Here is a 25,648-nt window from a genome sequence, read left to right as displayed (position 1 = left end):
TCATGGCATCAATAGCTACATGATCGCCCATTGCATGCCCGAACTCCTCCCACCAATCACGTGCCATGTCCTTCAGGAGACAAGAGGCAAATCTAACCTTGTCCCCCTCGGGACATTTGCTGGTGTGGAATATGTTAGCGACATCCGCCAATCATATGGTGCTTGTGATTGGGTCCCTATCCCCATGGTAATCGGGAGCTCCACAAGCTCTGAACTCCTATAAAGTCAACATACACGACCCATCAGGGTCGCTACCTCAATGTGGAAAGCACTCAATCTCTCGTCCAAAAGCTCAAGAATTCCCTCCTTGATCATACCGAAGATCACAGGAGTCTGTTCTAGTATACTACACGTGATCTCTAAGGAGATGGACTCCCTAGTATGTTCGTCTAGCTGCTCAGCTCCAGTGCCTGAGCCTGATCCCTCACCTGAACTGCCAACTGCTAGTCTAGGGCGTAAAACCACCATTCTGAAAAACACATCAGAATAGTATCATAACTTGAGGGATCACATAGACTACAAGTTTTGTGGACTCATCTCAGCCTTCCCTGACTCGAGTAAAAATCCTCTGCTTTTAGTAGTATGGGCCCATAATACCTTCCACATCTATCTGTACTCTCGTCAAGAACTGCCTTGACTTCACTAGGTCCTTTCTACTACTAATACTTCACGCGCTACTCTCGTCCTAGGCTTGCTCCAGGGTAATCACCATCCCACTCTCCGCCATCAGCTGCATAAGAAGTCCCTGCTATCTTTACCTAACTAGCTCATGTATACTAATACATACCACTAAGACTAGATAATTCTTCGTGATGAGGTATGAATCTCTTATATCATTTAGATCTTACACAGGTTTGGCAAAACGATTCAAACAAAGTAATAAACAAGAGATGGAATCAACGGCATGCTTAATGATTCAAATGATTCAAGCCTCAGCAGAGCTCGACAAAGAACTTCCGCTGTAGAGGCTTTTAAGGTTACAATCAATAAGAACAATAAACGTTATCAAATTAACTCTAAAATCTTACGTACTAAGATGCATGCAAGCATCTATAAATACTCAAATCCTAACAAATAAATCACAGATTGACAAGCCCAATCCGGATACGAAACAGGGCTAAGAGCTGAGCCCAAGACGCAACACCATACACCCAACAATCTCCCACTTTGCGTCAAATGAGGCGAGACTCTACTTCAGCTTACTAGACCCAGCAGCATCAGCCTTCTTTGTAACATTGAATAAGCAAGGAATGATGGCGAGAAGAGTTACCCTGAACCGAATACACCACTGGATCATATCGTTGAAGTATTTCTTGTCACTGTCAGAGTTTTGCCTGCATCGATGGATGATCCCTAGAACGTGCTCCAGACAAGCTATAGAGTAGAGATGTTTATCTGCTAAGGCAAACAAACACTTCTGGCCTTCTCCTCTTGTGAACATGACCGAGTTTTGCTTCGAGTCAATCCTCCCCATCTGCATTTTGTTCAAATCACTTGCACAACCGACTGGGGCGACCGTAGGCTTCTTTCTGAGGACACTTGCGATTTCTTGATCCAGCTTGGCAACCTCCATGACATAGCAGCCCAACATCCTTTTTAAGTGATCTATGATCAGCTCATATTCCTTTTCATTGGTGAGGAGGATATTATGCAGAATGATCCAATCATGAGGATCTAAGTTGGGAAGATCAGCAAGAGAAATGGCATGTTCGGTTTTCTCTGATCCGCTCAAGATTTTGAATCGAACATTGATAAAGTTGCCCTCTTTTGCACGTTTAAGAACCCGGACGTTGATGATTTTCGGTGCACTCCATGTTTTATACTGAGGCTGAGCATACCTCAGGTAGAAATCAATCAACTCCCTGTCAACCTTCGGGTGTGGATGAGGAACTTCATCAATGTGGTCGAAAGCATGAAAGATGAAAGCCTTTCGGGTTAGGGGCATGTCAAACTATGAGTCGACAGAGTTATCTCGATCCAGTGAGATCACAGGTTCTAGCCAGAGGAGACTTGGAGACTCTGTTGCTTCTTTGATAAGCTTTTCAAGAGTCCACGGAGGGAACAGAGTTTTTCAACTTTCAAGGAGATCATGAGCCTCCATCATCCTCCTTTCATTTGCCTCGGCCTCCCTAGCAACGCCGAGCGTTCAGATCAAGTTCATTGTCCCTAGCCTGCTTCTTCAATATCTCTGCAATCGTTTCTTTATCACCATTAACCTTCTTGCCTTTATCTTTAGCACCCGAACCTGATGCATGATCAGTTGGTGGTTCGGTTGCTTTGGTTAGATTAGATGAAGAGATGGGAGGCGGTTGGGTTTGAGTAGTGGAAACAGGAGGAGGATGAGATTGATCACTTCCCTTTGAACTGTCTTCTCCCCCTTGTTTTGGATAGGCCACAGGCTCAGGAAGCCCCTCAATTCGGCTAAGTATGGCAAGCGTAGGAGCCAGCTTCTCATGTAGGGTTCGCCTCACCGAGTAGTTGAGAATCGGTTCATGCACTTCAAGGATGTTGGAAATGGCGCTGTGGACATCCGAAACACAACTTTTAATCACTGCTCGCTCTGACAGAAGAGTAACAACCTCCTTCCTAGATTGAGAAAGAAGAAGGTTCTTGGCTATAAGCACAGAGGTTTTGCGAGCAAGGGAATCCATCACAGAATTTTCTGTGGCCAGATCCTGTTGGAGTTTGGAGAGACGCTCGTCAATGCTGGACTGGAAGGAATTATGGTCTGCTTCAAGAGTCTGTCGAAGACTAGCAAAGTTCTGTTGTTCAGTGGCAAACAAAGTGGTCAGCTTTGTAATGGCAGAATTGACCTTCTCTGCATTGGTTTCGGCAGTCCCCTGCAAAGACTTCAGAAAAATGTTAGCATCTTTGAATAGTTTTTCGACTTTTTCGGTCGCAGCAGTGCATGCCTTTGAGGATGCATCAATGGCAGCAGTGGCAGAGGTGATGGAAGCTTCTTGTTTGTTGGTGAAGTCGTCCACCATTTTCTGAATAGCAACCTCTGTCACGTGGGACCCAGAGGAGGAGGAAGAAGCGATGAGATTGTCAATTTTCTCATGAAGTTCTTTGATGTGATTTTTGGTGACTGGAGCATCATCATCATCAACGCTTTGGATCCGGTAAGGGCTGTAGTATATGTATTCAAAGGTCATATCCTCCCCACCCATAAATGTCTCGGTTTCTGCTGAGGGAATGGGAGATAAGGTTGAAGTGGGAGGTTCAGTGGTAGGGGTAGGTTCAGGTGTAGAAGATGGGTCTTTGGTGAAGGTGGTTTCGGGTGCTGAAGTTCGATCCCCCGTATCAGATACGTTGGTTTGAACCTCACTGATAGTTGTTTTGGTGGCTTCAGTGAAAATGGGTGGTGGTATAGGAATAGAAGTGGGCGGTATAGGGATAGAAGAGGTTATGGGGGGAATGGAAATAGTGGTAGTTATGGGGGGAATGGAATCAGGTATGGTGGTAGGAGGAGGAGAAATAGGTTTGGATGAAACTGGTACCTCATGTGAAGGCGAATAGGGAGGAGAATCACCTCGAGCGGATTCCTCTGAGTCAGACTTGTCAGCCTCTGAATCGCTTGAGGAAGAAGCGAGAATTAGTTTCCTCCTTGGCTGGTTTTTCTTCCTTTTCGGTGGGGGGGGGGGGGGGGGGGATTGATCTGTCTTTGAGGGTTTCCGCTTCTTAGGAGAAGGACCCTTCGCCCCTTGGGCCTGTTTCCTAAGCTTCCCTTTTTCTGGTTTCTTTCCCCTGGTAGGTGGTTTATCTGCATCATGGATGGACTAAACCATCTCTGCAGTCAACTCCCTTGGACCCGAAGGACGAAATTCCACGTAGGTCTTCATGATAATGCTCGCCTTTGACACACCGGCATACATAGACTCCGGAATGGATCCAATGAAACAAAACTTGGTGGGATCAATGACAATTATCTTGGTGGTGTGGAAGACACTGATCGAGGAGAGGGGGGAATCGGCTACAGTTGGAACATGAAGCTTGTCCATTGCCCATCTGGTGATGAGCATCCAAAATCTGGCATAGGATACTTTAGTATGACGGGATGAGGAGGCAAGGCTTTGAATTAGCTGTTGCCAGAGAACCGAGCCATAATCTAGGTTGATCCCATTGTACAACCCGTAGAGAATGGTCATGAACAATTTACTGGCCCTATTAGAACCAACACTTCTCTCAGATAATCCCTTGAATAGAATGGTGAAGAAGCCGTTACATTGAGGAGGAAGACACGACTTTTTAAACCTCGTTACTATAGTGAGGATTTTTGTGTAGCCCATGTTGTAAAACATTGAGAATAACTATCCCACAGAGATTGAGTCAAGGTTAACCCTTGATTCATCAGGTTCAAACCCTAGAAGCCAGCAAAAACGTTGCTTGGATATGGAGGTCTTGTTGGAAAGAATGTCGAAGTAGATTCTATCTACTGATTTGGCATAATGAGCAGTGGAGAATACCTGGGAAAGACACTCCATGGGTACAATTTCCACCTTCGACAAGGCGAGAACCAGTGGAGAGTATTTGAGACACTCCATGATGGGATACATGTAATGATCGTAGACAATAGGGTTTAGGTCAATCACCAGGCTTTGTTGAGGTCGAATAGGGAGAATGTGGGTATGTGAAGAAGTTTCATGAATTAACGAAGGCCATTGTTGAATGTTGGGTTGAAGAAGATGAACAGTAAAGGATAAATCGCCTTAGATTGCCCTCTGATTTTGGATTGCTGTAAAGTGGTAAAGTGATTTTGGAATGATCCCTTTATACCGGGTAGAGGAGAGAGAAGAATCAGCCCCCAAATCCTCTCGAAATGTGAAACGTTTCCGGAATTGACTGATTTGTGACTGTTAGCAACCCCGATGATTACGCATGAGAGAGAAATATTGTGCCGTCAAACGCGCCTTTCCATCATATCACCTTTTGAACTGTTGACCTTCCGGCTGAGTCATCATCATATCTTTTAACATAGCTGTTATCATGAGATAGAATCAAAGATATTAGAAGAGCCACGTCAGTCTTTGATTAAGTATATCTTTGAGACCCAAAGCTATACAAGAGTCAATAGCATGTATCGAACCGAACCAGATTTTTGGAAAATCAAAAGATTTTCGTGCATAGAGTGTCAAAAGATAAAGAGAGAAAACAATATCTATGAGGGAATATGTGATGTCAATGTAGACATAAAATAGTGGATCCCGGGCACGAATCTCTTCCTTCAAAGTCAAGAGAGACTTTAATGTGTCTGTATGGATTCCCGTTGAATTACGATCAAAAACTTGTGAAGAAGTGTTGAAAGGCATCTTTTGATAAGACTTAAAAGGGTGGCTTCCGCTTCAGTTTTGAATCCCGTACCTTGACATAAGACCGAAACCTAACAAAGTACCTGTGAGACCGATGTGGTCTGTTGAACAAGTAGGTTGGGATGTATTTGTGGTGACTTGTTGGAAATGTTTGTTTGTGAAATCTCAAAATATTAAAACTGGATTCTATGGGAAGAAATGTCATGGTGAGTAACAATTTCATAAGAATCACACAAAAGAAAAAGATTTCATGATACAACTACAAATGTAATGGTTTACCGTTAATTCATGGTAAGTATTGAATTTAGGGTTTCACTTAGCACGTAGTGACACGAGGCTAAGATCATAAACACAAAGATTGTGTAACCATAAACCTCAGTGGTTATATCTGAAAGTCTGAAGGGTTACTATATAGGACCGAAATGTGATGGAGAAAAATATTTGAGGTGGTGAAAAGAAACCAAAGTACCTCTGCTAAAAATAGTGACCAAGCAGAAAACTCTTGACTCATATGAGAAAAGAGTAAGGTAGCTCATGATTAGAATAAATGTATCAGCCTAATTGGAAAGACAAGGTTTGTATATACCTAGTCATTAAGGCTTTATTAAAGATCAGTTGAGGCTTCGGACAACATGCAACAACATGCTTCTAGGGACGCTTAACTAGTATAAAGTGTTAGAATGATACCTGCCCCATCGATATTCCAGGAATGATAAACAAAAATAGGAACTAAACGAAGAAAATATTTTTGGAGATATGATAATTTTTGAAAAGAGAAAAAACAAACCAAAAAAACCAAAAAACAAATTTGAACCGAGCCCGAAATGGACCGAACGCTCGGTTCATTTCGGTTCAAAAAAAATGGAAAACAACTGTACATAAGTATACAACCATAGATAAAACCTTTTGAGATTGAGCGAAACCAAGTGCAATGGGACCGAACCCGAAATAGATAAAATGTTCGGTTCATTTCGGTTCCCATGTGAACCGAACCCGAAATAGACCGAGCGTTCGGTTCATTTTGGTTCCAACTTTTAGTTTTAAGATGGTGTTTTTGGCACTGACTCCGATTCCATCATGCCTAGACCTTGAAGGATGTTATTGAAGCTAGCTTCAGGTAGGGCTTTGGTGAAGATATCGGCCAGTTGATCAGTGGTTCGAACAAAGTGAATTTCGACGTTTCCATCTTCCACATGATCCTTAATAAAGTGATATTGCAGTGCGATATGCTTGGTCTTGGAGTGTTGCATTGCTTTATGATAGATCCTAATTGCACTTTCTGAATCGCAATATAGTGGGATCTTTTTCATATTGAGTCCATAATCACGGAGCTGGCTTTGAATCCAAATCACTTGAGATGTATAGGAGGCAGCTGCAATGTATTCTGCTTCGGCTGTAGAAAGAGAAACACACGTTTGTTTCTTTGATTGCCAGCTAACCAACTTCCCGTCTAGGAATTGGCAGCCTCCTGTGGTGCTTTTTCAATCTAGACCACATCCTCCTAAGTTTGCATCTGAGCAGGCTTGAACGAAGAAACCTGAGTTTGAGGGATACCAGAGACTGAGAGAGGTGGTTCGCTTTAAATAGCTGAATATATTCTTTACTGCTAGCATGTGTGGTTCACGAGGATTTTCTTGAAACCTGGCACAATAGCATACTGAAAACATTATATCGGGCCTGCTAGCTGTGAGATACATCAAGGAACCAATCATTTGTCGATATAAAGTGATGTCGATTGCCGGTTTTTCTAAAGAAGGTGTGAGCTTGGTGCCGAATGCCATAGGGACTTTGACTTTTGATTCTCCCATCATGCCAAATTTAGCAAGAAGACTCTTTGTGTATGCTTCCTGATTGATAAAGATGCCTTATGGTCCCTGTCTAATGTTTAAACCAAGGAAAAAGTTAATCGGACCCATTGAGCTCATTTCAAATTTAGTTTGCATTAGCTTTCTGAATTCAGCTGTTAAGCTAGGATTCGTTGAGCCAAAGATGATATCATCGACATAGATTTGAACTATCATAAGGTGGTTACCTTCCTTTTTACGAAAGAAGGTTGGGTCAACCGAACCTTGTTTGAATTTAGACATCTTTAGAAATTTAGTTAAAGTTTCATACCATGCCCTAGGAGCTTGTTTCAGACCATAAACTGCTTTATCCAAGATATAGCAGTGATTAGGATGCTTTTCGTTTACAAAACTAGGAGGTTGCTCCACGTACACGGTTTCTTCAAGATCCCCATTCAAAAAGGCACACTTCACATCCATTTGGTAGACTTCAAAGTTCTTGTGTGCAGCATAAGCAAGAAATATTCGAACAGATTCCAGCCTTGCAACTGGAGCGAATGTCTCTTCGTAATTTATTCCTTCTTCCTGGCAATAGCCCTTTACTACTAACCATGCCTTGTTCCTGTTTACATTTCCCTCCTTGTCCATTTTGTTTCTGAACACCCATTTAAGACCAACAACCTAGGCATCTTTTGGTGTTGGAATAAGTCTCCACACCTTATTTCTTTCGAACTCATTGAGTTCGTCTTGCATTGCTTGAACCCAATCATAGTGATCGAGAGCAGTATTGACGGTTTTTGGCTCTATTTTTGAAACAAAAGAATGAAACATATAGAATTCTACATTCGAGAATAAAGCAGTTTGCTTCGCCTTTAGTTGTAATCGAGTCAGAACCTTTTTAGATGCATCACCCACGATTTGAGACACAGGGTGATCTCTGGTCCATTTGATGAGAGGAGGATGATTTGGATCATAAGTGGGATCCAATTCAGCATTTACCTCTTCTTCCAACTCAGATTGAATATCATCATCATAAAGCAAAGTGGCATTCTCCCCCTCGACTGATGACGAATCATTTGGAGGTGAACCATAAAATTCTTCTGCTACTGGGCTTCTAGGCGATTCCGGGCTTTCGGTTGCTAAAGAACTTTCGGGTGCAGCCGGACTGTCGGTTTCGGCAGGGCTTTCGGTTCCTTTAAAGATTGGAGTTTCCCTTTGGTCATGAGTATAATCACCGATTGAAAATGATGGACTCTCCCCCTGGATATGTGAATCCTGTCATTCTGAAGAGAAATTTTCTCCCCCTTGACTAAAGTATTGCTCTGAGAAGGTTCGCTTCAAACTGGTTCTTCTTCATCCATCTATTTGGCGGAGTCTTCGACAATCTTCTTAAGATGATTCACCTTGTTTTCTACTGCCTGGGCTTCAGAGTGAATAGCTTTCTCTGGTTCATCAAACAAATCCATGAGTTGATCAAACAAATTAGCGACAGTGGCTGTGACTTGACCAGATTGAGAAAGGATCTCTCCTATTTTGCCGTCAATAGACTGCAACTTCTTGACATAGGTATCATCGAATGTTACATAATAGGTTTCTTCAATACGTTTGGAACGTTTATTCAGAACCTTGTACGCCTTTGAAGTAAGAGAGTATCCCAGAAAAATGCCTTCGTCTGCTTTGACATCAAATTTGTTGCAATGTTCTTTGGAATTGAAAATAAAGCACCTTGAGCCGAACACATGAAAGAACTTGACATTCGGCTTCCTACTGTTAGGAATTTCATAGGGGGTGACAGAGAAACGTTTTTTGAGATAAGACCTATTCTGCGTAAAACATGTTGCAGCAATAGCATCAGCCCAGAAATATAAGGGAAGAGAAGCAAAACTTAGCATAGTTCGGGCCGCCTCACACAAGGATCGGTTTTGCCTTTCGACAATTCCGTTCTGTTGAGGCGTGTAAGGGGCTAAGAAGTTGTGACTGGTTCCTTTTTCTGCCAAAAAGTGTTCAAATTCTTTGTTCTTGAATTCCAGTGCATTGTCGCTCCTGATGTTTCGAACGACTTTTCTCAGTTGCACTTCAACCTGCTTAATAAACATCTTTAGCTTAGGAGTGGCCTCAGATTTGTGTTTCAGAAAGAACACCCATGTAAAACGTGAGAAATCATCAACAATAACAAGAATATACTTGCTACCGCCAATGCTTTCGATTGATGATGGACCACACAAGTCGATGTGAAGCAACTCAAGTGGTTCAACAACTTTTGTGTTTATAATTGATGGGTGACTTTGACGACTTCGTTTCCCCATTTCACATGCAGTGCACAAGTGTTCTCGATCAAACTCGAGCAAGGGAAGACCCTGAACGTGACCTCCGGTGACAAGCTTGTTGATGTCTTTGAAGTTGAGATGAGAGAGCCTTCGGTGCCACAACCAGTTTTCGTCAAAATGAGCTCTGGACAAAAGACATATTGTTGGATTTCCTTTGATTGGTCTAAAATTCAGAGGAAACATTTCGCCTTTACGATCTGATTTGAGAATGACCTTGTTGGATTTCTTCTCTATAATCTCTGAACCTTTGTCGTCGAACGAGAGTTTGAGACCGGTACCTCCCACCAGTTGAGATACACTGATTAGATTATGTTGCAACCCTTCTACGTATGCCACCTTTCTTATTGTGAAGTCTCCATTAGTTATCATCCCATAACCCTTTATAGTTCCATAGGAGTTGTTACCGAACTTGACATTGCCACCATTTTGAAGAGATCAAAACTCCCTTAGCTCTTCCTTCCTTCCTGTCATGTGACGTGAGCAGCCACTGTCAATGTACCATTCTTCGTCGAACTGCTCGTCACTAATAACCTGCAAAAATTAAGCAGATTTAGGAACCCGAAGTTTCTTGGGTCCACGTGAGCTTTTCACAGGAACACGAATAGTAAGAGAAACATCAACAAGACATGTTCGTTTTATTAAGGTTGTTTCATCTTTCCTCTTAATTGTGAACACTTTGATTTTATTGGAGTTAGGTTCAGGGATTTTGTTACTAGCTTGCTTTCGGTCTTCTTTTGCTGAGGAAATTTTAGTCTTTCCTTTCAAATCCTTTGACGATTGAGAGCATGGTGAGGGATGAGAGTTAGATTTAGAAGAAGGAGAATGATAAGAATTAGAAGAATTAGAATTGGAATCTCTCTTGTCTTCAGATTTGAAATGACCCTTTCTATTGTAATCATTTGAGGGACCGAACCTTGACCTTCGGTTCTTGTTAGAGGAAGGACCGAAACCGACTTTTTGGTTGTTGTGGGTCTCTGAACCAAAACTGGGTTTCCTGCTATAAAAGCTAGATGGACTAAACCCTGGTTTTTATCTGCTGTTATTCGGAGGACCGAAACAAGACTTTGGGTTGTTGTTTCTTTCAGGACCGAACGTGTCCTCTTGGTCTTGTTCTTTCTGTGACCCAGACGTGTTATTTTGATTCTTTTGGTCCATAGGATTGAAGCTTCCTTTATCCTATTTTTCTTCTTCATTGGCCTTGGAGTTTCCATCGAAATGAGCGTAGTGAGGGTTTTTGGAGCACCAAAATTGTTTTCGCTCTGAGAGGTTTTTCTTATACCTCAGATTCCTCTGCTGCTTTTGATTTTTCACCTGTTTGGGTTGTCTGTGAATATTCGCCTTCTGTTTCGGCTTCTGAACAACAAGTTCACTCTTCATAGGTGAGGTTTCGCTTGTGGAGGTGACTTCTTCTATAGGAGTTACTTTTGTGCTGCTTGTACTTGGTACATCAGAATTGATAGGCTTATTCAGCGGTTCAGGCACATATCTACCTTTGGTCTTCCATGAAGTTCGCTCCGACAAACCAACCGTTTCGTCTGCATTGTCTATGGGTGTTGACCAGAAAAACTCATCACAGCTATCTGCATTATCTTCGTTCACAATGGCAGTGAGTTCGGCTGTTTGATGTTCGGTTACTCCTGTGACCTTATACACTTGATTTGGTGTGGTTCTCACCTTTTGGTACACAACAGCCTTTTCTTTAAGGGCTGGGGACTTATTTTTGGACAAACGAGCGAATTCCACTGAATTTTTAGAAATCAGATTTTTGTGGTTTTCGGGTTCGCTCTTGACAAACTCAGAACAGTCGACTTCAACCTCTACAGAAATTTCACTAATATCATCGTCCTCATCAAGTTAAGATGCGTTTTCAACATCAATTTTATTTTCTGAACTTAAATTGGCACTCAATGAGTCGAACTTTTGTATGGTTTCGGTCCTGAGTTTCAGCTTATCATTTTCATCCAAAAGATTTTTAAGCATGTCTTTATGGTCTTTGGACTTTATAAAAGATTCTATTTTATCCAGACCATACATATAAGTGGGATTGACATCATCGGAAGATACAACACTTTCACAGTTGTATGCTTCGGCATCGATTTCATCCTCCTTAAACTCAAGGAATGGTAGAATCATGCGATATATCTTCTGCCCTATTTCACAATTTAGATGCAGTTGAGTAATATTAGCATAAAGTCTTTTAGCAATCAAACAAAAAACATTCATTTGTTTTAACAATTCCAAATTGTCTCTTTGCAAATAAATGTTTTCATCCCTAGACTTAATTAACTCCAACTCCTTCTGCTCAATCCACATCCTTCGCTCCTCACTTTTGGATGACACCCTGCTCATTTCGTCAGTCAGATTAGAATTTGTGACCCGTGTTTTAGTTAAACAACAATCTAGACTCGAAATTCTTGAGTTCAAGTTTATTAATTCTTTTTCGTATGATTCTTGTGGAACTTTAAACGAAATAAAAATGGATTGTATCTTCTTGATCAATTCATCAAGCTCATTGATCTACACACTGAGAGGCTTTGCTGTAAAGCACACGTCCTCTCGTTCCTTGGTTGCATCATTTCCACCATCGGTGTTGTATCCCCTCATCTAAGATACATTTGTCACCATGAAACATCTTCCACTAACATCATCACTCTTCGCAATATAAGCCTTTCCATGAAAAGGCTTTCTCACTTCATCATCCTCTGAGTCAGTTGACCAAACTTGAACGCCCTCGAATTCATCATCATCTGCTGAACCCTGCACAATAAGAGCATTCATAGAGGGATTAGTAGCAGCTTTCATCCTTTTAATCTCCTCCAGCTTTATCAGGAGAATTGCTTCTTTATCTTTCTCCTCATCCTTTTCCGTTATTTTCTTCAAAACACAATCTTTGGCGTAATGATTCTTTCCTCCACAATAATAACAGCTGACACCAGAATCAGCTTCCATTTTTGCCTCTTTCTTAGGTTCTTCAGTCTTCGACTCCTCCTTCACGTTTTCAGAACTATAGCTTCCCTGCCAATTTTGGTTCTTATTGGTAGGGAACTTCTTCTTGATGAACCTTTTGGGATTGGACACCATCATTGCATAATCCTCTGAACTTAGATCGTAGTCCCCTAGGTCCAGATCTTCATCTTCTACTGCAATCTTACTTTTAGACAGAAGGGCCAAAGATCCCAAGTTTGTGACCACACTCTTTTCTTGCAACACCGTCTTTTCCTGGGATTTCAGAATTCCTACTAGTTTCGCCAGTGAATAAGATTTAAACTGTTCATGTGCTTTAATTGTTGATATGACTGCCCGCCATTCAGATCTTAGACCATTTAAAAAGGTAACCTTCTATTTGATCAACTTTCTTTTAATGTCATGTTTGATCATTTTACTGAGAAGATGATTGAACCGATCGAATGTTTGTGTAACTAACTCCTCTGGCTTTTGCTTGAACTCTCCAAATTCAGAGAGAAGAAGGGTCTGAATCGAGTGCTCCAGGTCTTCATATGTCGAATACAGTTCTCTCAGCCTATCCCAGATTTCTTTCGCTGTACTACATGAACTAAGCAAACGAAATGTGTCAGATTGAAGAGCAAACCGGATTAGTCTCAATGCCTTAATGTTGCATTGAAACTTCTCCTTTTCGTCCTGAGCGACGTCATTCACATCTTTCAACAAATCATTGTACTCTTTTTGAGTTTTAATGATTTTTGAAGTCTTTGAATGAGCAAATGGGCCATTTATGATTGCTTCCCATATAAGATACCCGTTGTCCTCCGATCCAATAACATAGTCTTCAAAATGATGCGTCCACACTTCAAAATCTTGAGTGTAGAGGATTGGAATCTTGGTTTTTGATCCGATGCTGCTAGAAATGTTGATTGGATTGGATTGAGAATCGTCCATGCTTGATCGTTTAACCTGTTATAAGATCAGACTTTGTAATACGTAATATTAGGGCAGATTTAATAATTAATCAGATACGTCAATAATGGAGTGACGGCTCAATAAATATCAATGCATGCGGAATAAACCCTAATCACTTCTATGACAGAAGAGATGTGTATGAATTACACAGCCTCCTGCTCTGATACCAATTGATGAGATATGAATCTCTTAGATCGTTTAGATCTTACACAGGTTTGGCAAAACGATTCAAACAAAGTAATAAACAAGAGATGGAATCAACAGTATGCTTAATGATTCAAATGATTCAAGCCTCAGCAGAGCTCGACAAAGAACTTCCGCTGTAGAGGCTTTTAAGGTTACAATCGATAAGAACAATAAACGTTATGAAATTAACTCTAAAAATCTTACGTACTAAGATGCATTCAAGCATCTATAAATACTCAAACCCTACCAAATAAATCACGGATGGACAGGCCCAATCCGGATACAAAACAGGGCTAAGAGCCGAGCCCAAGACACAACACCATACACCCAACACTTCGAATGAGAGATCCTACCCTACAACGGTTGGACTCAAACAAGAGCTGCGAAATAGAGCTAGACCTAACCTTTTGAACTTATTTAGCCCTTGAAGTATGTAACTTAACATATTCATTTACTAGTTAGCATAAGGTAGCTAGAACTCCCAAAATCATAAAGCAAGTAGCGTTCAAGCATTGAGTACACATAAGCAAGCATATACTATTATGGCTATCATACTGACTGATATGTACTTGCATGCATTTCTTATAATGTTGATACACATATAACAGGCACATAAAGCATCCTTTCTAGATCCTTTGTACTAATCTAGCATTCTATTCTCACAAAGTTGATAAACATATCATAACATAAACTTGTATGGGTAATTTGGGAGTACTTACTTGGGCTTGGCTGATTGCATGCACCACACCCTTTTTGTCTTTCAAAATTCTTTCTACTTTTCTAACATTCTTTTCTTTTTCTCAAAGTTCTTTTTATAAGAATGATTTTCTTTTGAAAACTTTAATACTAATTCCTTACTTTGAGTTCAGACATACCTGTGAGTGTACCCAAATCCCTAAAACCAAGGCTCTGATACCAACTTGAAACATTCCAAAACTACGGTCAAAAAATTTCATTATGAAAATTTATATAAAACCACAAATCAACCATAGTCATAAAGAAAACCATGTACCATGTATCCCCAAACATCATATCAATTATTGTGTAAAATCATGTGACATAAATATCAGAGTCTAAGACATCCCATGCCAAATATGCGGTGTGTGCCATGTGATCATCCCAAGCGCTTCCCCTTGCTAGTGGAAGTACCTAAAACTAAAGATAAAAAATGTAAGCACGAAGCTTAGTGAGTTCCCCAAACTACCACATACCATAAAAATATCATACAAATAGGAGATACGGGCCCTACCCACTATCATGGAGATTCAGGCCCGTCCACACTCTGTTGTCTAGGAGATTCAGGCCATGCCCACACTCTACTGTCTAGGAGATTTGGGCCCCACCCACACTCCGCTACTAACATGCATTCAAGTATCACACAGACAACAAGTATATCTTTGAAAAAATCACATAACTATACTCAATTAACACTATGAGATCCGGGCCATGCCCACACTAGACTGCTACGAGATTCGGGCCCCGCCCACACTTAATTACTAACATATCACATATACGGGACGGCCTTGGTGACTTTGACCCATTCCTAATGAAAGGAAACTCACCTCTCAAACTGAATGTTGAACTCATGCATGAGGAATCTCTATTGGCTGCTCCCACAACTCCTCGACTACCACTATATAATAATACTTAGTCAGAAATCTGGCAATTTTGCTTAGGGTAAAATGACCGTTTTATCCCTGGTCAAAGTCAATGTTTTGGTCAAAGTCAACCTTCTAGGTTGACCTAGTTCAATGAGTCAGCATATTTACTTGTCAAGTTCTGGAACTCATAAACCCTAATAGTGCTACTCGGCTCCCCGAGTCACCCTATGACTCGTCGAGTTCCCAAGCTACTTATTATGGTAACTGGATGAACTAACTTGTCAATTCGTCCTCAGAATCACCGATTCCTAGCATACTCAAAAAAGGGACAACATGATCCAACTCTTCGACTTCCTTGACAAGTCCCCAAGTTTCATGAACATCATCGAGGATCCTTTATCAGACTCGCCGAGTTCCCATAAGAAATCGTCAAGTCCCTTGCATATGTAATCTAAACAGCTGATTTCGCACATCTAAGGCTCCAAAATAGAGATACAGATCGTTTCCATGGTCCATTTCTATAAAGTTGGAGACTTTATGGCTTTACACACCTCAAATGGACCCAAACTCAAGTTGTAGCAACCTACATCCATCAACAAGACCATTTCTTGGACAAAAACGGGTTCAAGACCTCTTTTATGGTTCTAGAGGCTAAATATCACAGGAAAAAGGGATTGCTTGGCATACAACCCATGGTGAGTAGCTTATCCTTCTCAAAGGATTAAAAAGACCCATAAATCAACACTAAAAGAGATCTAAGCTATGGGTTATCAAGCTAAGAGCATTTTACCTCAGAAGGATGCCAAATATGGATGAAATCTTGGATCTTGATCTTCTCCACAAGCTTGATGGCTCCAAGTTCCTTCAACTCTCTTCTATATCACAAAAACACACTAAAAACCTTAATAATCTCTCAAGTTGAAGCTCACAACGAATTAAGATTTTGGAGGACAGGTAGGCTGGTAAGGGAGGCCCAAAATGGGATAAGTGGCTTAAATAGGGTGCAAAAACCTGAAAATAAGGTTTCCTCCTGACAGACTTACTCGTCGAGTCAAGGCTTCGACTCGCTGAGTAGACCATTAAAATTCCCACGTCCAATCTGGCATCTACTCGACGAGTTAGGGCTACCAACTCGTCGAGTAGCTTTTACAAAATTAATATTAAATGAACTGATACGTACCAGGAACAGGGTGTTACAACACATTTTTTCTCTTTTCAAAATTATTTTTGTAAAAATGACTTTTCTTTTAAAAAAATTATGCCAAGTCCTCAGTTTGAGTTCAGACACAACCAAGAGTGTGCCTAAATCCCTCAAACCAAGGCTCTGATACCAACCTATAACATCCTAAAAATACGGTCCAAAATTTTCATTTTTAATTCATAAGTAAAACAATAGTAATCAAAATCATTCATCCAAAACCATAAGTCATCATATCAAATCAGAGTATCATATCAAAACACCTATCAACATATCAGAGTAAAACATCCCAGGGTAAAACAAGTGGTGTGCACACTGCAGTCATCTCGAGCTCTTCCCTTTGCTACCGGAGTCTATAAACACATAAAACAAGCACATGCAAGAATCACGAAGACATCAAACATAAAAACATTCCTCGGGCTTTCCCCGTCAACGTACCGATGTCCAGAAACACATATAAAATTGCATCGGGCACTGCCTGACATCGAACCTTAGTCCGGAATGTGTTAACATACATAAACGGGACGACATTGGTGCCTTCGACCCGTTCCTAATGGAGGAAAACTCACCTCAAATGTCGGGTGAAATAGCTGAAACGTCTCTACTCCTGCAACTGGCTCTACTCATTCCCTATATAGAAAAACCCCTTAGATACCATTCTATACTCAAGACCCCTTCATGGATCAACCTTGGTCAAAGTCAAACTCAAGTTCAAAGTCAACGTCCAATCAAAGTCAGAGTAAACACTTCAAGTTGACTCAACTCGTCAAGTCATCCCTCTGATTCACCGAGTTTCCATGCTCAATAGAATCGTGATAAAAGGAGTCAACTCGTCGAGTCCCTACTTAGGCATGTCGAGTTCTTCCCTTTACAGAATAAGTACAAGTTGATCTAACTCATCGTGTCCCTCTATGGACTCGCCGAGTTCTTCAGTCTGTAGCTTCATCTAAATGGATTAAGCCCCTATTCTTTAGATTTGAGCTTCATACATCCTATATACACTGAAAACATCATTTTAAGGGTAAAGTTTCCAACTTTACCCGTTAATAGCCTTACATAATGGCTTTAGCTCAAACCTTAATTCTTTAAGACCTAGATCTTTCTCTAAACGCCATCAATACTCTAAACCAAGGCATATAAACTGGGATCTAGACCCTGGACACTACAAGAACACATAAAGCTTCCGTCTTTCTCTCCATGCAAGGCCTTTTGGACCAGTCCTAGGTTCTAGATCTGAAGGTATACTCACTTGGGACGTCCCTTTCCTAAATATCATGCTTCTTGGACCAAAAACCCAATAAAATTATAATTAGGAGAACTAAGAAGTTACTAAGCAAGTTTGAGACTTTCTTACCAGGAAATGATGAGAATGAAAAAGAGTTTCTAGATCTACTAGCTTCTTCTTGAATCCTTAAGCTTCTCGTTCCTTCACAAGCTTCAACACACAAAACTTCACAAAAAAATCGCTCAGAAGCTAAAAAATGCATTAGGGTTTCTGGATTTAGGGTTTGGGACTTGGAGTCTAGAAATGAGGCTAGCATGAGGGGATTAAGGTGCTTAAATATAGTGCAGAACCCCGAAATTAGGGTTTCATCCTGCCAGCCTACTCGTCTAGTTGAGGGATCATGACTTGTCGAGTAGGTTGCTTAAAACTAACGTCTCTTCTGATATTTGCTCGATGATTTTGGGGCTTCCAACTCGTCGAGTTGCTCATATAAATTGAAAAATTGCAAAAGTAAATGCATACCAGGAAACATGTGTTACATTATTCTTTGAATTCTCCAAGTATGATAGAAGAACATGCAACAAACGCCTACACGAGGAAATTATTTTTTGAAATTCAAAAAGAGATTTATAAAGGAGGATGGTATTGTGATGTTAAAGATTTAGGAGAGGAAGATGGATGGGCACTTTGAAAAGTTATGCACATAAACCATAAAAATGAAGTAAAAGCAATTACAATCAGATGTGATTAATGAAATTTTTATTTTTTAAATCACATGTAATTATAATCAGGTTTTAGTATAGGTACATGTGTTTAAATCACATGTGATCATACGTACCACTCCGGATGTGATTATAGGTATATGTGATTAAAATCACATGTGATTATAAATACATGTTATTACAGGTACATGTACACTCATATATGATTATAAGTACATGCATAATCAGATGGTTAATGTATAATCATATGTGATTTTGTATTTTTACAGGTGGAACTATGTGCTGAAAAGGAAGTAAACTGCAGTTGTGGACATTTTAGTCATTTTGGTATACTGTATGGACATGCTTTCAGAATATTTTTGAACACAAATTTTGATGAAATTCTGGATAAATATATACTTAGGCATTGGAGAAAGGATGTAATATCTTAAAATTATCAATTATAAAAAGATCATTTTGATGAAGAGGATGTAGATGTTACCAAACTGGTCAATGAATTATTTTTCAATATTGAGTCTGCTATAGATATTATGAGAGATGATAAACTGAAGCGAGCATCTTTTTCAGAAAAAGCACAACTTTTTTTGGATGATTTGAAGAGTAGTTCTTCAAATGAAGTGCCGATTACAAATTCTGATGTTGTAGAGAGACTTTTTAAGGTTACTATACCTGAAGATGTTGAGATTTTTGTTCCAAATGTTCAACACAATAAATGATGTAGAAAGAAAAGGCTTATTGATGATGTTGAAAAATCAATTACGAAAGTTTCAAAGAAGAGCTTAAAATGCTCACTATGTGGTAAAAGAGAACCACACAATAGTCGTACTTGTCTAAGCAGATTTGTTGATCAGAAATGATGTATAGTATACAATGTTCATAAGGATTGTTAATCATATATGATTATTTAGGTCATAATTGTAACACTCAATTCAGGTATTGCTTCGAAAACCATGAATAAATCTAAGTTTAGCATAATGGTCCCTTAATTACGTTGGGTGTACTTATGAGTATGCTTAGCGTACTATGCATGGGTGATCGCGGAGGGGCAGCACATACATTAGGCGTACGTGCTGGATGTCCAAACCCTAATTTTCGGACTTGTGACCTATATAAACACCCTTAACTCATTTGAGCCTCACCCTCATCAGCCCCTTTCACCTTCAAACGTCTCAGAAAACCGTAATACAATTTGTAAGTGCATTTTGAGCATTAAGAGTGCATTTGTGGTTCTTATAATGTTCATTTAAGAAAAAGAAGTTGTGAAGGAAACCTAGAGAGTCATTTGACTTCAAGAATCTGCATATCGTCGACCTTGAGAAGCTTCTGGAGGAATAAAGCGTGAACCTTTCCACTTAAATCACTAGATCTAGTTAGGGTTTTCTAGTTTTGTCCCCTTTGTTGATTTTGGATCTCCTTCTGTGAGATGAGCAACTCCAGAGGATGGAAATGGTAGATCTGACGTCCTTTGGTCCATTTGCAATATAAAAATGGAGTCTTGGTGGGTGTTTGGACCTCATGCACGGGTTAAGAACCTTAAAAAGGTCTTAGTAGGGGTGTTTGGATCATATGAGACATGCAAAGGCATCAAGTTGCCAACTTTATGCCTTAGGTCGTCTTAATAAACTTAGATCCGACTTTTGGATGTAAGAGAATCGAGTATTAAGCACTTAATGGAAAAAGTGCTTAATCGTTAGTACGTTGGGTGTAACCCAGTGTACGCGGCACGTAAGTCCCATAGCCCCAATATGCTGTGCGTACTAGGGTGGGACGCTAAGTGTACACATCACATATAGGCTAGGATTTGTTTTGGGCCTTTGAACTGCTGGGACTCATTTAGTTATTGGACTTGGTTGCATTATGAGAATAGTGGGCCATTTTATATGTTTTGGGCCATTGGTGTTACAGTAGGGCCTTATTGGGTCAAGAGGCCCATTAATGATTTTAGGCATGGAATTTGGGCCAATTAACAAAGAAACGATATTTGGGCCTTTTTAAGAGGACTTGGGGTTTGCTTTTCCCTTTGATTATGTGATCTCCTAACATGTATTAATTTTATTGTTCAGCACGGGAGGTTACAGATATTTAGTAGAACAGTTTTAAGGTTCTTTGGACAGAGGTGAGTCTCCTCATCATACCAATAGGTCTAAGGCACCAAGGTCGGCCCATTTCTTGTATTGTAGTGTCCTAGCTGAATTTGTATTATTTTGCATTATATTTGGTATGAGTTAGGAAGTATGCTAGTAGTGTGTGTGGTATGTTTGTATGGAAGACCATGGGAGAGCCCGTAACACTTGGATGTAAGACCATATGGAGAGCCTATGGCTTTCCTATCAAAGACCATGGGAGAGCCCATGGCACTTAGGTGTAAGAACATGTGGGGAGCCCATGACATCCACGAGTAAGACCTTGGGGACGAGCCCACGACCTCCTTATCTTTATTATGGATGGCTTATGTGATACGTATAGCTATTTTAGCTAGTATGATATGTTGTATGTGGTTTGTGTGTGGGTATGCTCTGGGAACTCACTGAGCTTTCAGCTTACCATTTGTATAATTGTTTTACGTACATCTGAGCCTAAGAGCAAGGGCAAAGAATGATGACGCGGCGTGCACTCTCTCTCTCTCACCGATATATTATGGGACACTCTGATGGTTTTAAATATAGTTATAATTAATGTGGATTTGAAAACAATTGTTTTGGGATTTCATGGTTTATGCAAATGTGTTTGATTAATTAAAAATGAAAATTTTCTTTTAAAATTTGGGTCGTTACACTAATAATATTTGAATTTTTGAGATTTATTTTTTGATTATTAGTTTTCAAATTTTTAAGCATTATATGTTCATAATAATTTATAATAATCAAATTTGAATTTGTTTTTTTCAATTTTCATTACAAATGATAAGCATATGTGAGTGTCTTTGACTTAATTTGTGTGTCTATATTACATAAACTATGTTTATGTTTATAATCACATGTGATTGATGTATAAATCAAATGTTGTTCATAATAGATGCAAATTAATCATACACGATTTTTATTGATTTAACATTTCTGATCAAGGATCTTTTAATCACATGTGTTTGTCAAAATCACATTTTAATTCTTTCGTAAATGATTTTGAATATAATCACACGTAATTTCCCAACTAATATGTGATAACATTGATAATCACATGCCATTGTGCAAATAAATCATAATACAAGAGTTTATGTGTTTGTATAATTTTTCTAATCACATGTGTTTATATTAATGTTTATATGATTAATCACATATTATACTATTGTATTTTTTTTTGCTTTTATATGTATAATCATATGTGATTGAATATTCAAATTATGTTTATGTTTGTAATCCATGTGATTGATGTATAAATCATACATTTTTCATAATAAATTCAAATTAATCATATGTTAATTATTTCGTAAATGATTATGAATATAATCACAGATGGTTTTCCAAATACTATGTGATTACATTCATAATCACATGCGATTGTGCAAATAAATCATTATACAAGAGTTTATGTGTTTTTATAACATTTCTAATAACATGTGTTTATATGTTTAATCACATATGTGATTTAAAAAATGCTTAGAATTGTATGTGATTTAAACTATATTGTCATAATGACATGTCATTGTCTAAATCATATGTGATTATATAGATAATCACATGTGATTGTCGATATCACATCTTATTGTACAAAGAACAAGGAACTTTATACATGTTAGAAATATAAAAGACATATGTGATTTAAAATGAAAGATTGTCTAAACATAAATTTACAGTTAAATAAAAAATAGAGATTGTTTTGTAAAGTAATAAACTACTAATCCATATTAAGTTTCACATATCCAGGATATCATATATATGTTCAAAAAATTATCTAATTTAAACCTAATCATTATGTTAATAAAGTAGCAAGCATTCATCCAATTAAATTGTAAACATTGTCTAAATAAGGCAACAATCAAATTATCCATTGACAGAAAGTCGTTCAAACTTCACCATTTCCATCTTCACTTTCAACATTCTCCACTTCCATATTCACCTACACCTCACCCCTTCACCTTCAACACTTCCATCTTCATCTTCGTATTCACCCTTTTCCTTTAATCATCCTCTTTGGCAGTCATTCAACATTTTATGGATTTTTGCACATGCTTTTCTTTGATCGCTTTCTCTCTTCTCGTTATTTTGTTTGTTGTACTTGTGAGCAAGGTCCATGATATCATCATTTAATAAATTAATTTTAGAATTTATCAATGCATAAGCATATCTGGTTTTCACCCAATCAAGAAATGCATCATGAGTTCCTTTTTTTGGAAATCCGGTTTTGTATTCTATTTGACCCATATATGTTTCCATGTATCAAATCACAAATACTCCACAATCTCTTTTTCTTATTTTTAGTTTTACATATCATATGTGGTATTTGTAGTTTGATGTTTAGGTCTTGAAGGTCATGCCATCTTGGATGATTGATCTCACGCAGATATCTCAAGAAGTATTTTTTGTAAAAATTAATATATATATATATATATATATATATATATATATATATATATATATATATATAAAGTTAGTCACACGTAATTAAATATATAAAAAATGTTATTTATATTATCTAATCAGATGTGATTAAAAATAATTTACATAATCGCATGTCATTACAAGCATGAAATAATGTTTTATGCTTGAATTTAAACGTATAACCACATGTAATTTACAAATGTTTGTTCATATTTTTTTATATCACATTTGATTCTTTTTTAAAATGACATTTTATTATAAATATTTACTCAATCACATTTGATTTTCTTACATGATCACATGTGATTACTTACCATGGTTTTAAGTACACACATGTACTTATCTTTGATTGTTGATGTTGAGATGTTGTTGTCCTGTATCACAATGTTTGCATTTTTTATGTTAAAAACAAATACAAAGATGTGTTCTTGCCGGCAAACAGGGAAAAATATTTGCATTTAGATATGTATTGTCATATCTAGAAACGATATACACTATAATAAGAATAATAAGTTTTTTTTAAAAAACTTACAAGATCAATATTTTTCATTTTTGTTTTTTCTTCGTCTCCATTTAACTAATCTATATGGTATTTCTTCAATAGATTGTATCTTGTATAGTCTTTTTCTTTTCCTTCTTGTTCCATTTTCCTTCATTTCTTTATCTTTATTTTTTTCTCATCATTTGCTGGTTTTTGAATTAGCTTATCCTCAATGTAGATTGTCTAAATGGTGAATCATGTATGATTGAGTCTATAATGATCTATGTATTTAAACAACTTTTATTAATTTAGTGTTAGAATCGTATATATTTAGCTTACTGTGAGTTGGACACATAAGAATACTCTATATGGAGATTATTAAGTGTATATCCTTTTCGTGTTAATTTAGCAATTCAACCCATGAGTCTATAACATCGGACCTGTATACAATCTTTCAAACACATATCGGAAAACTTCCCGTTTGTTTTCTGTAAACAACACTTGATCACTGTAATTATAAGAAATCATCTTGTTAGTTTATATTGTTATTTTCATAAGTGTAATCACGTGTGATTGATCCATGTTGAAAAAGTATACTTAACAAAACTTTTTAATCATATGATATTATGTTTGGTAATCAGATGTTAGTAATCAATGTTTAACAAGTGTGTTTGATGTGATTATTATATTCAAAGCTTTAATCACATGTGTATTCATAACTTTAATCACATTTGATTGATTGATGTTGAAAAATTATACATAACAAAAATTTTAATCATATGTGATTACATTTAGTAATCATATGTGATTAATCCATGTTTAACAAGTATGTTTTGATGTGATTATTATATTCGTAACTATAATTACATGTGATTGATCATTATTGAAAACATATACTTAACTGAACTTTAATCATATATGATTATGTTAGATAATCACAATTTATTAATAAATTTGGAAGATCAGATTAATTAATGTGATTTTTTATAAGTGTTAGTCACATATGAATAACTTACTATTCACTTCCTTGTAAGTTGAAGAGCCATTCACTCAGAATTTCTTCATCAGATGTTAACTTTGTGTTTAATGAAATGACTCGTTCTTTATATGGAGACCTCCTTTTTCGATAGGGTTCGTTTTTCTCTTTTCATGTGGCTCCTCCATGAGATTTTCATTCTTTTGAACTTCTGGGACAGTTTCTTTTTTTGAAATGATTTTAATTTTGACTGGTTTTAAGTTGAATTTCTTGCACTAAAGCTTCCTCTTGCACTAGAGCTTCCTTAATATTGAGGTTTTCTGGTTGGGTATTTTTCTGAAATTTATATGTGATTATTTTTGTCAAAAATATTATAATGATAAGTGATTATATACATAACATGAAATGAAATTAACTTAAAAAACATATAATTACTTGTAATCACATTTGATTTTGCGTTTAATAAATATTGATATCATATGTGTTTATAGTTATAAACATATGATAGTCTACAAAAAAAAAAAAAAAAAAAAACACCTCTGGTGTTGTGAGCTAGGTTATGTTCAGATCATATGATGGCATGAAATCTCTCGTTTTTTTCTGTGTATTCTATCATTGTCCTTTCGTAAATAGAATTGACCTCATCATCGTCTAGCATTTGGGAATATTGGATTTGTTGTCTGTTGGCAAGAATACTTGTCACAATATTTTGTATTGTTTTGTCAACAATATTTGTGTTCATATTTTCTATCAAAATCACACAAATGTAAAAAATTAGTATTCATATGTTGTTACAATTATATATATATATATATATATATATATATATATATATATATACACACACACACATACACACACACACACATATATATATATATATATATATATATATTACAATCACATGTGAGTAATTATAGTGACATGTGATTATAACATATGTTGTTAAAATTATATGTGAATATAATCACATGAGAGTGATTATAATAACATGAGAGTGAGTATATCACATGTTGTTACAAATATATGTGATTATAATAACATGTTATTTATAACAAATATAATCACATCTAATTATAACATATGTAATCATATATAATTATATGTGAATATAATCCAATATGATTTTAATAACATTTGTAATTGTATATATAATCATATGTGATTGAAGATCTTTCATATATTTTTAAGAATTATAATCAAATATTATTTAAACAGGTTAAGTGTTGTTTATTTTTATAATCATTGGATATCATAATCATTTGGTCATTTAAATTATTATATGTGATTAACAAAAAAATATCATATATGATTATCAAATTACATCCAAAAGACATTTAAATTATACAAATTACATACAACAAGATAATTAGGAATATTTAA

The sequence above is a fragment of the Lactuca serriola genome, chromosome 5 (genome assembly GCF_051521515.1).
Source record: "Lactuca serriola cultivar US96UC23 chromosome 5, Lser_US96UC23_V15, whole genome shotgun sequence".
Lineage (NCBI taxonomy): Eukaryota > Viridiplantae > Streptophyta > Magnoliopsida > Asterales > Asteraceae > Lactuca > Lactuca serriola.
Note: the sequence above shows the minus strand (reverse complement) of the source record.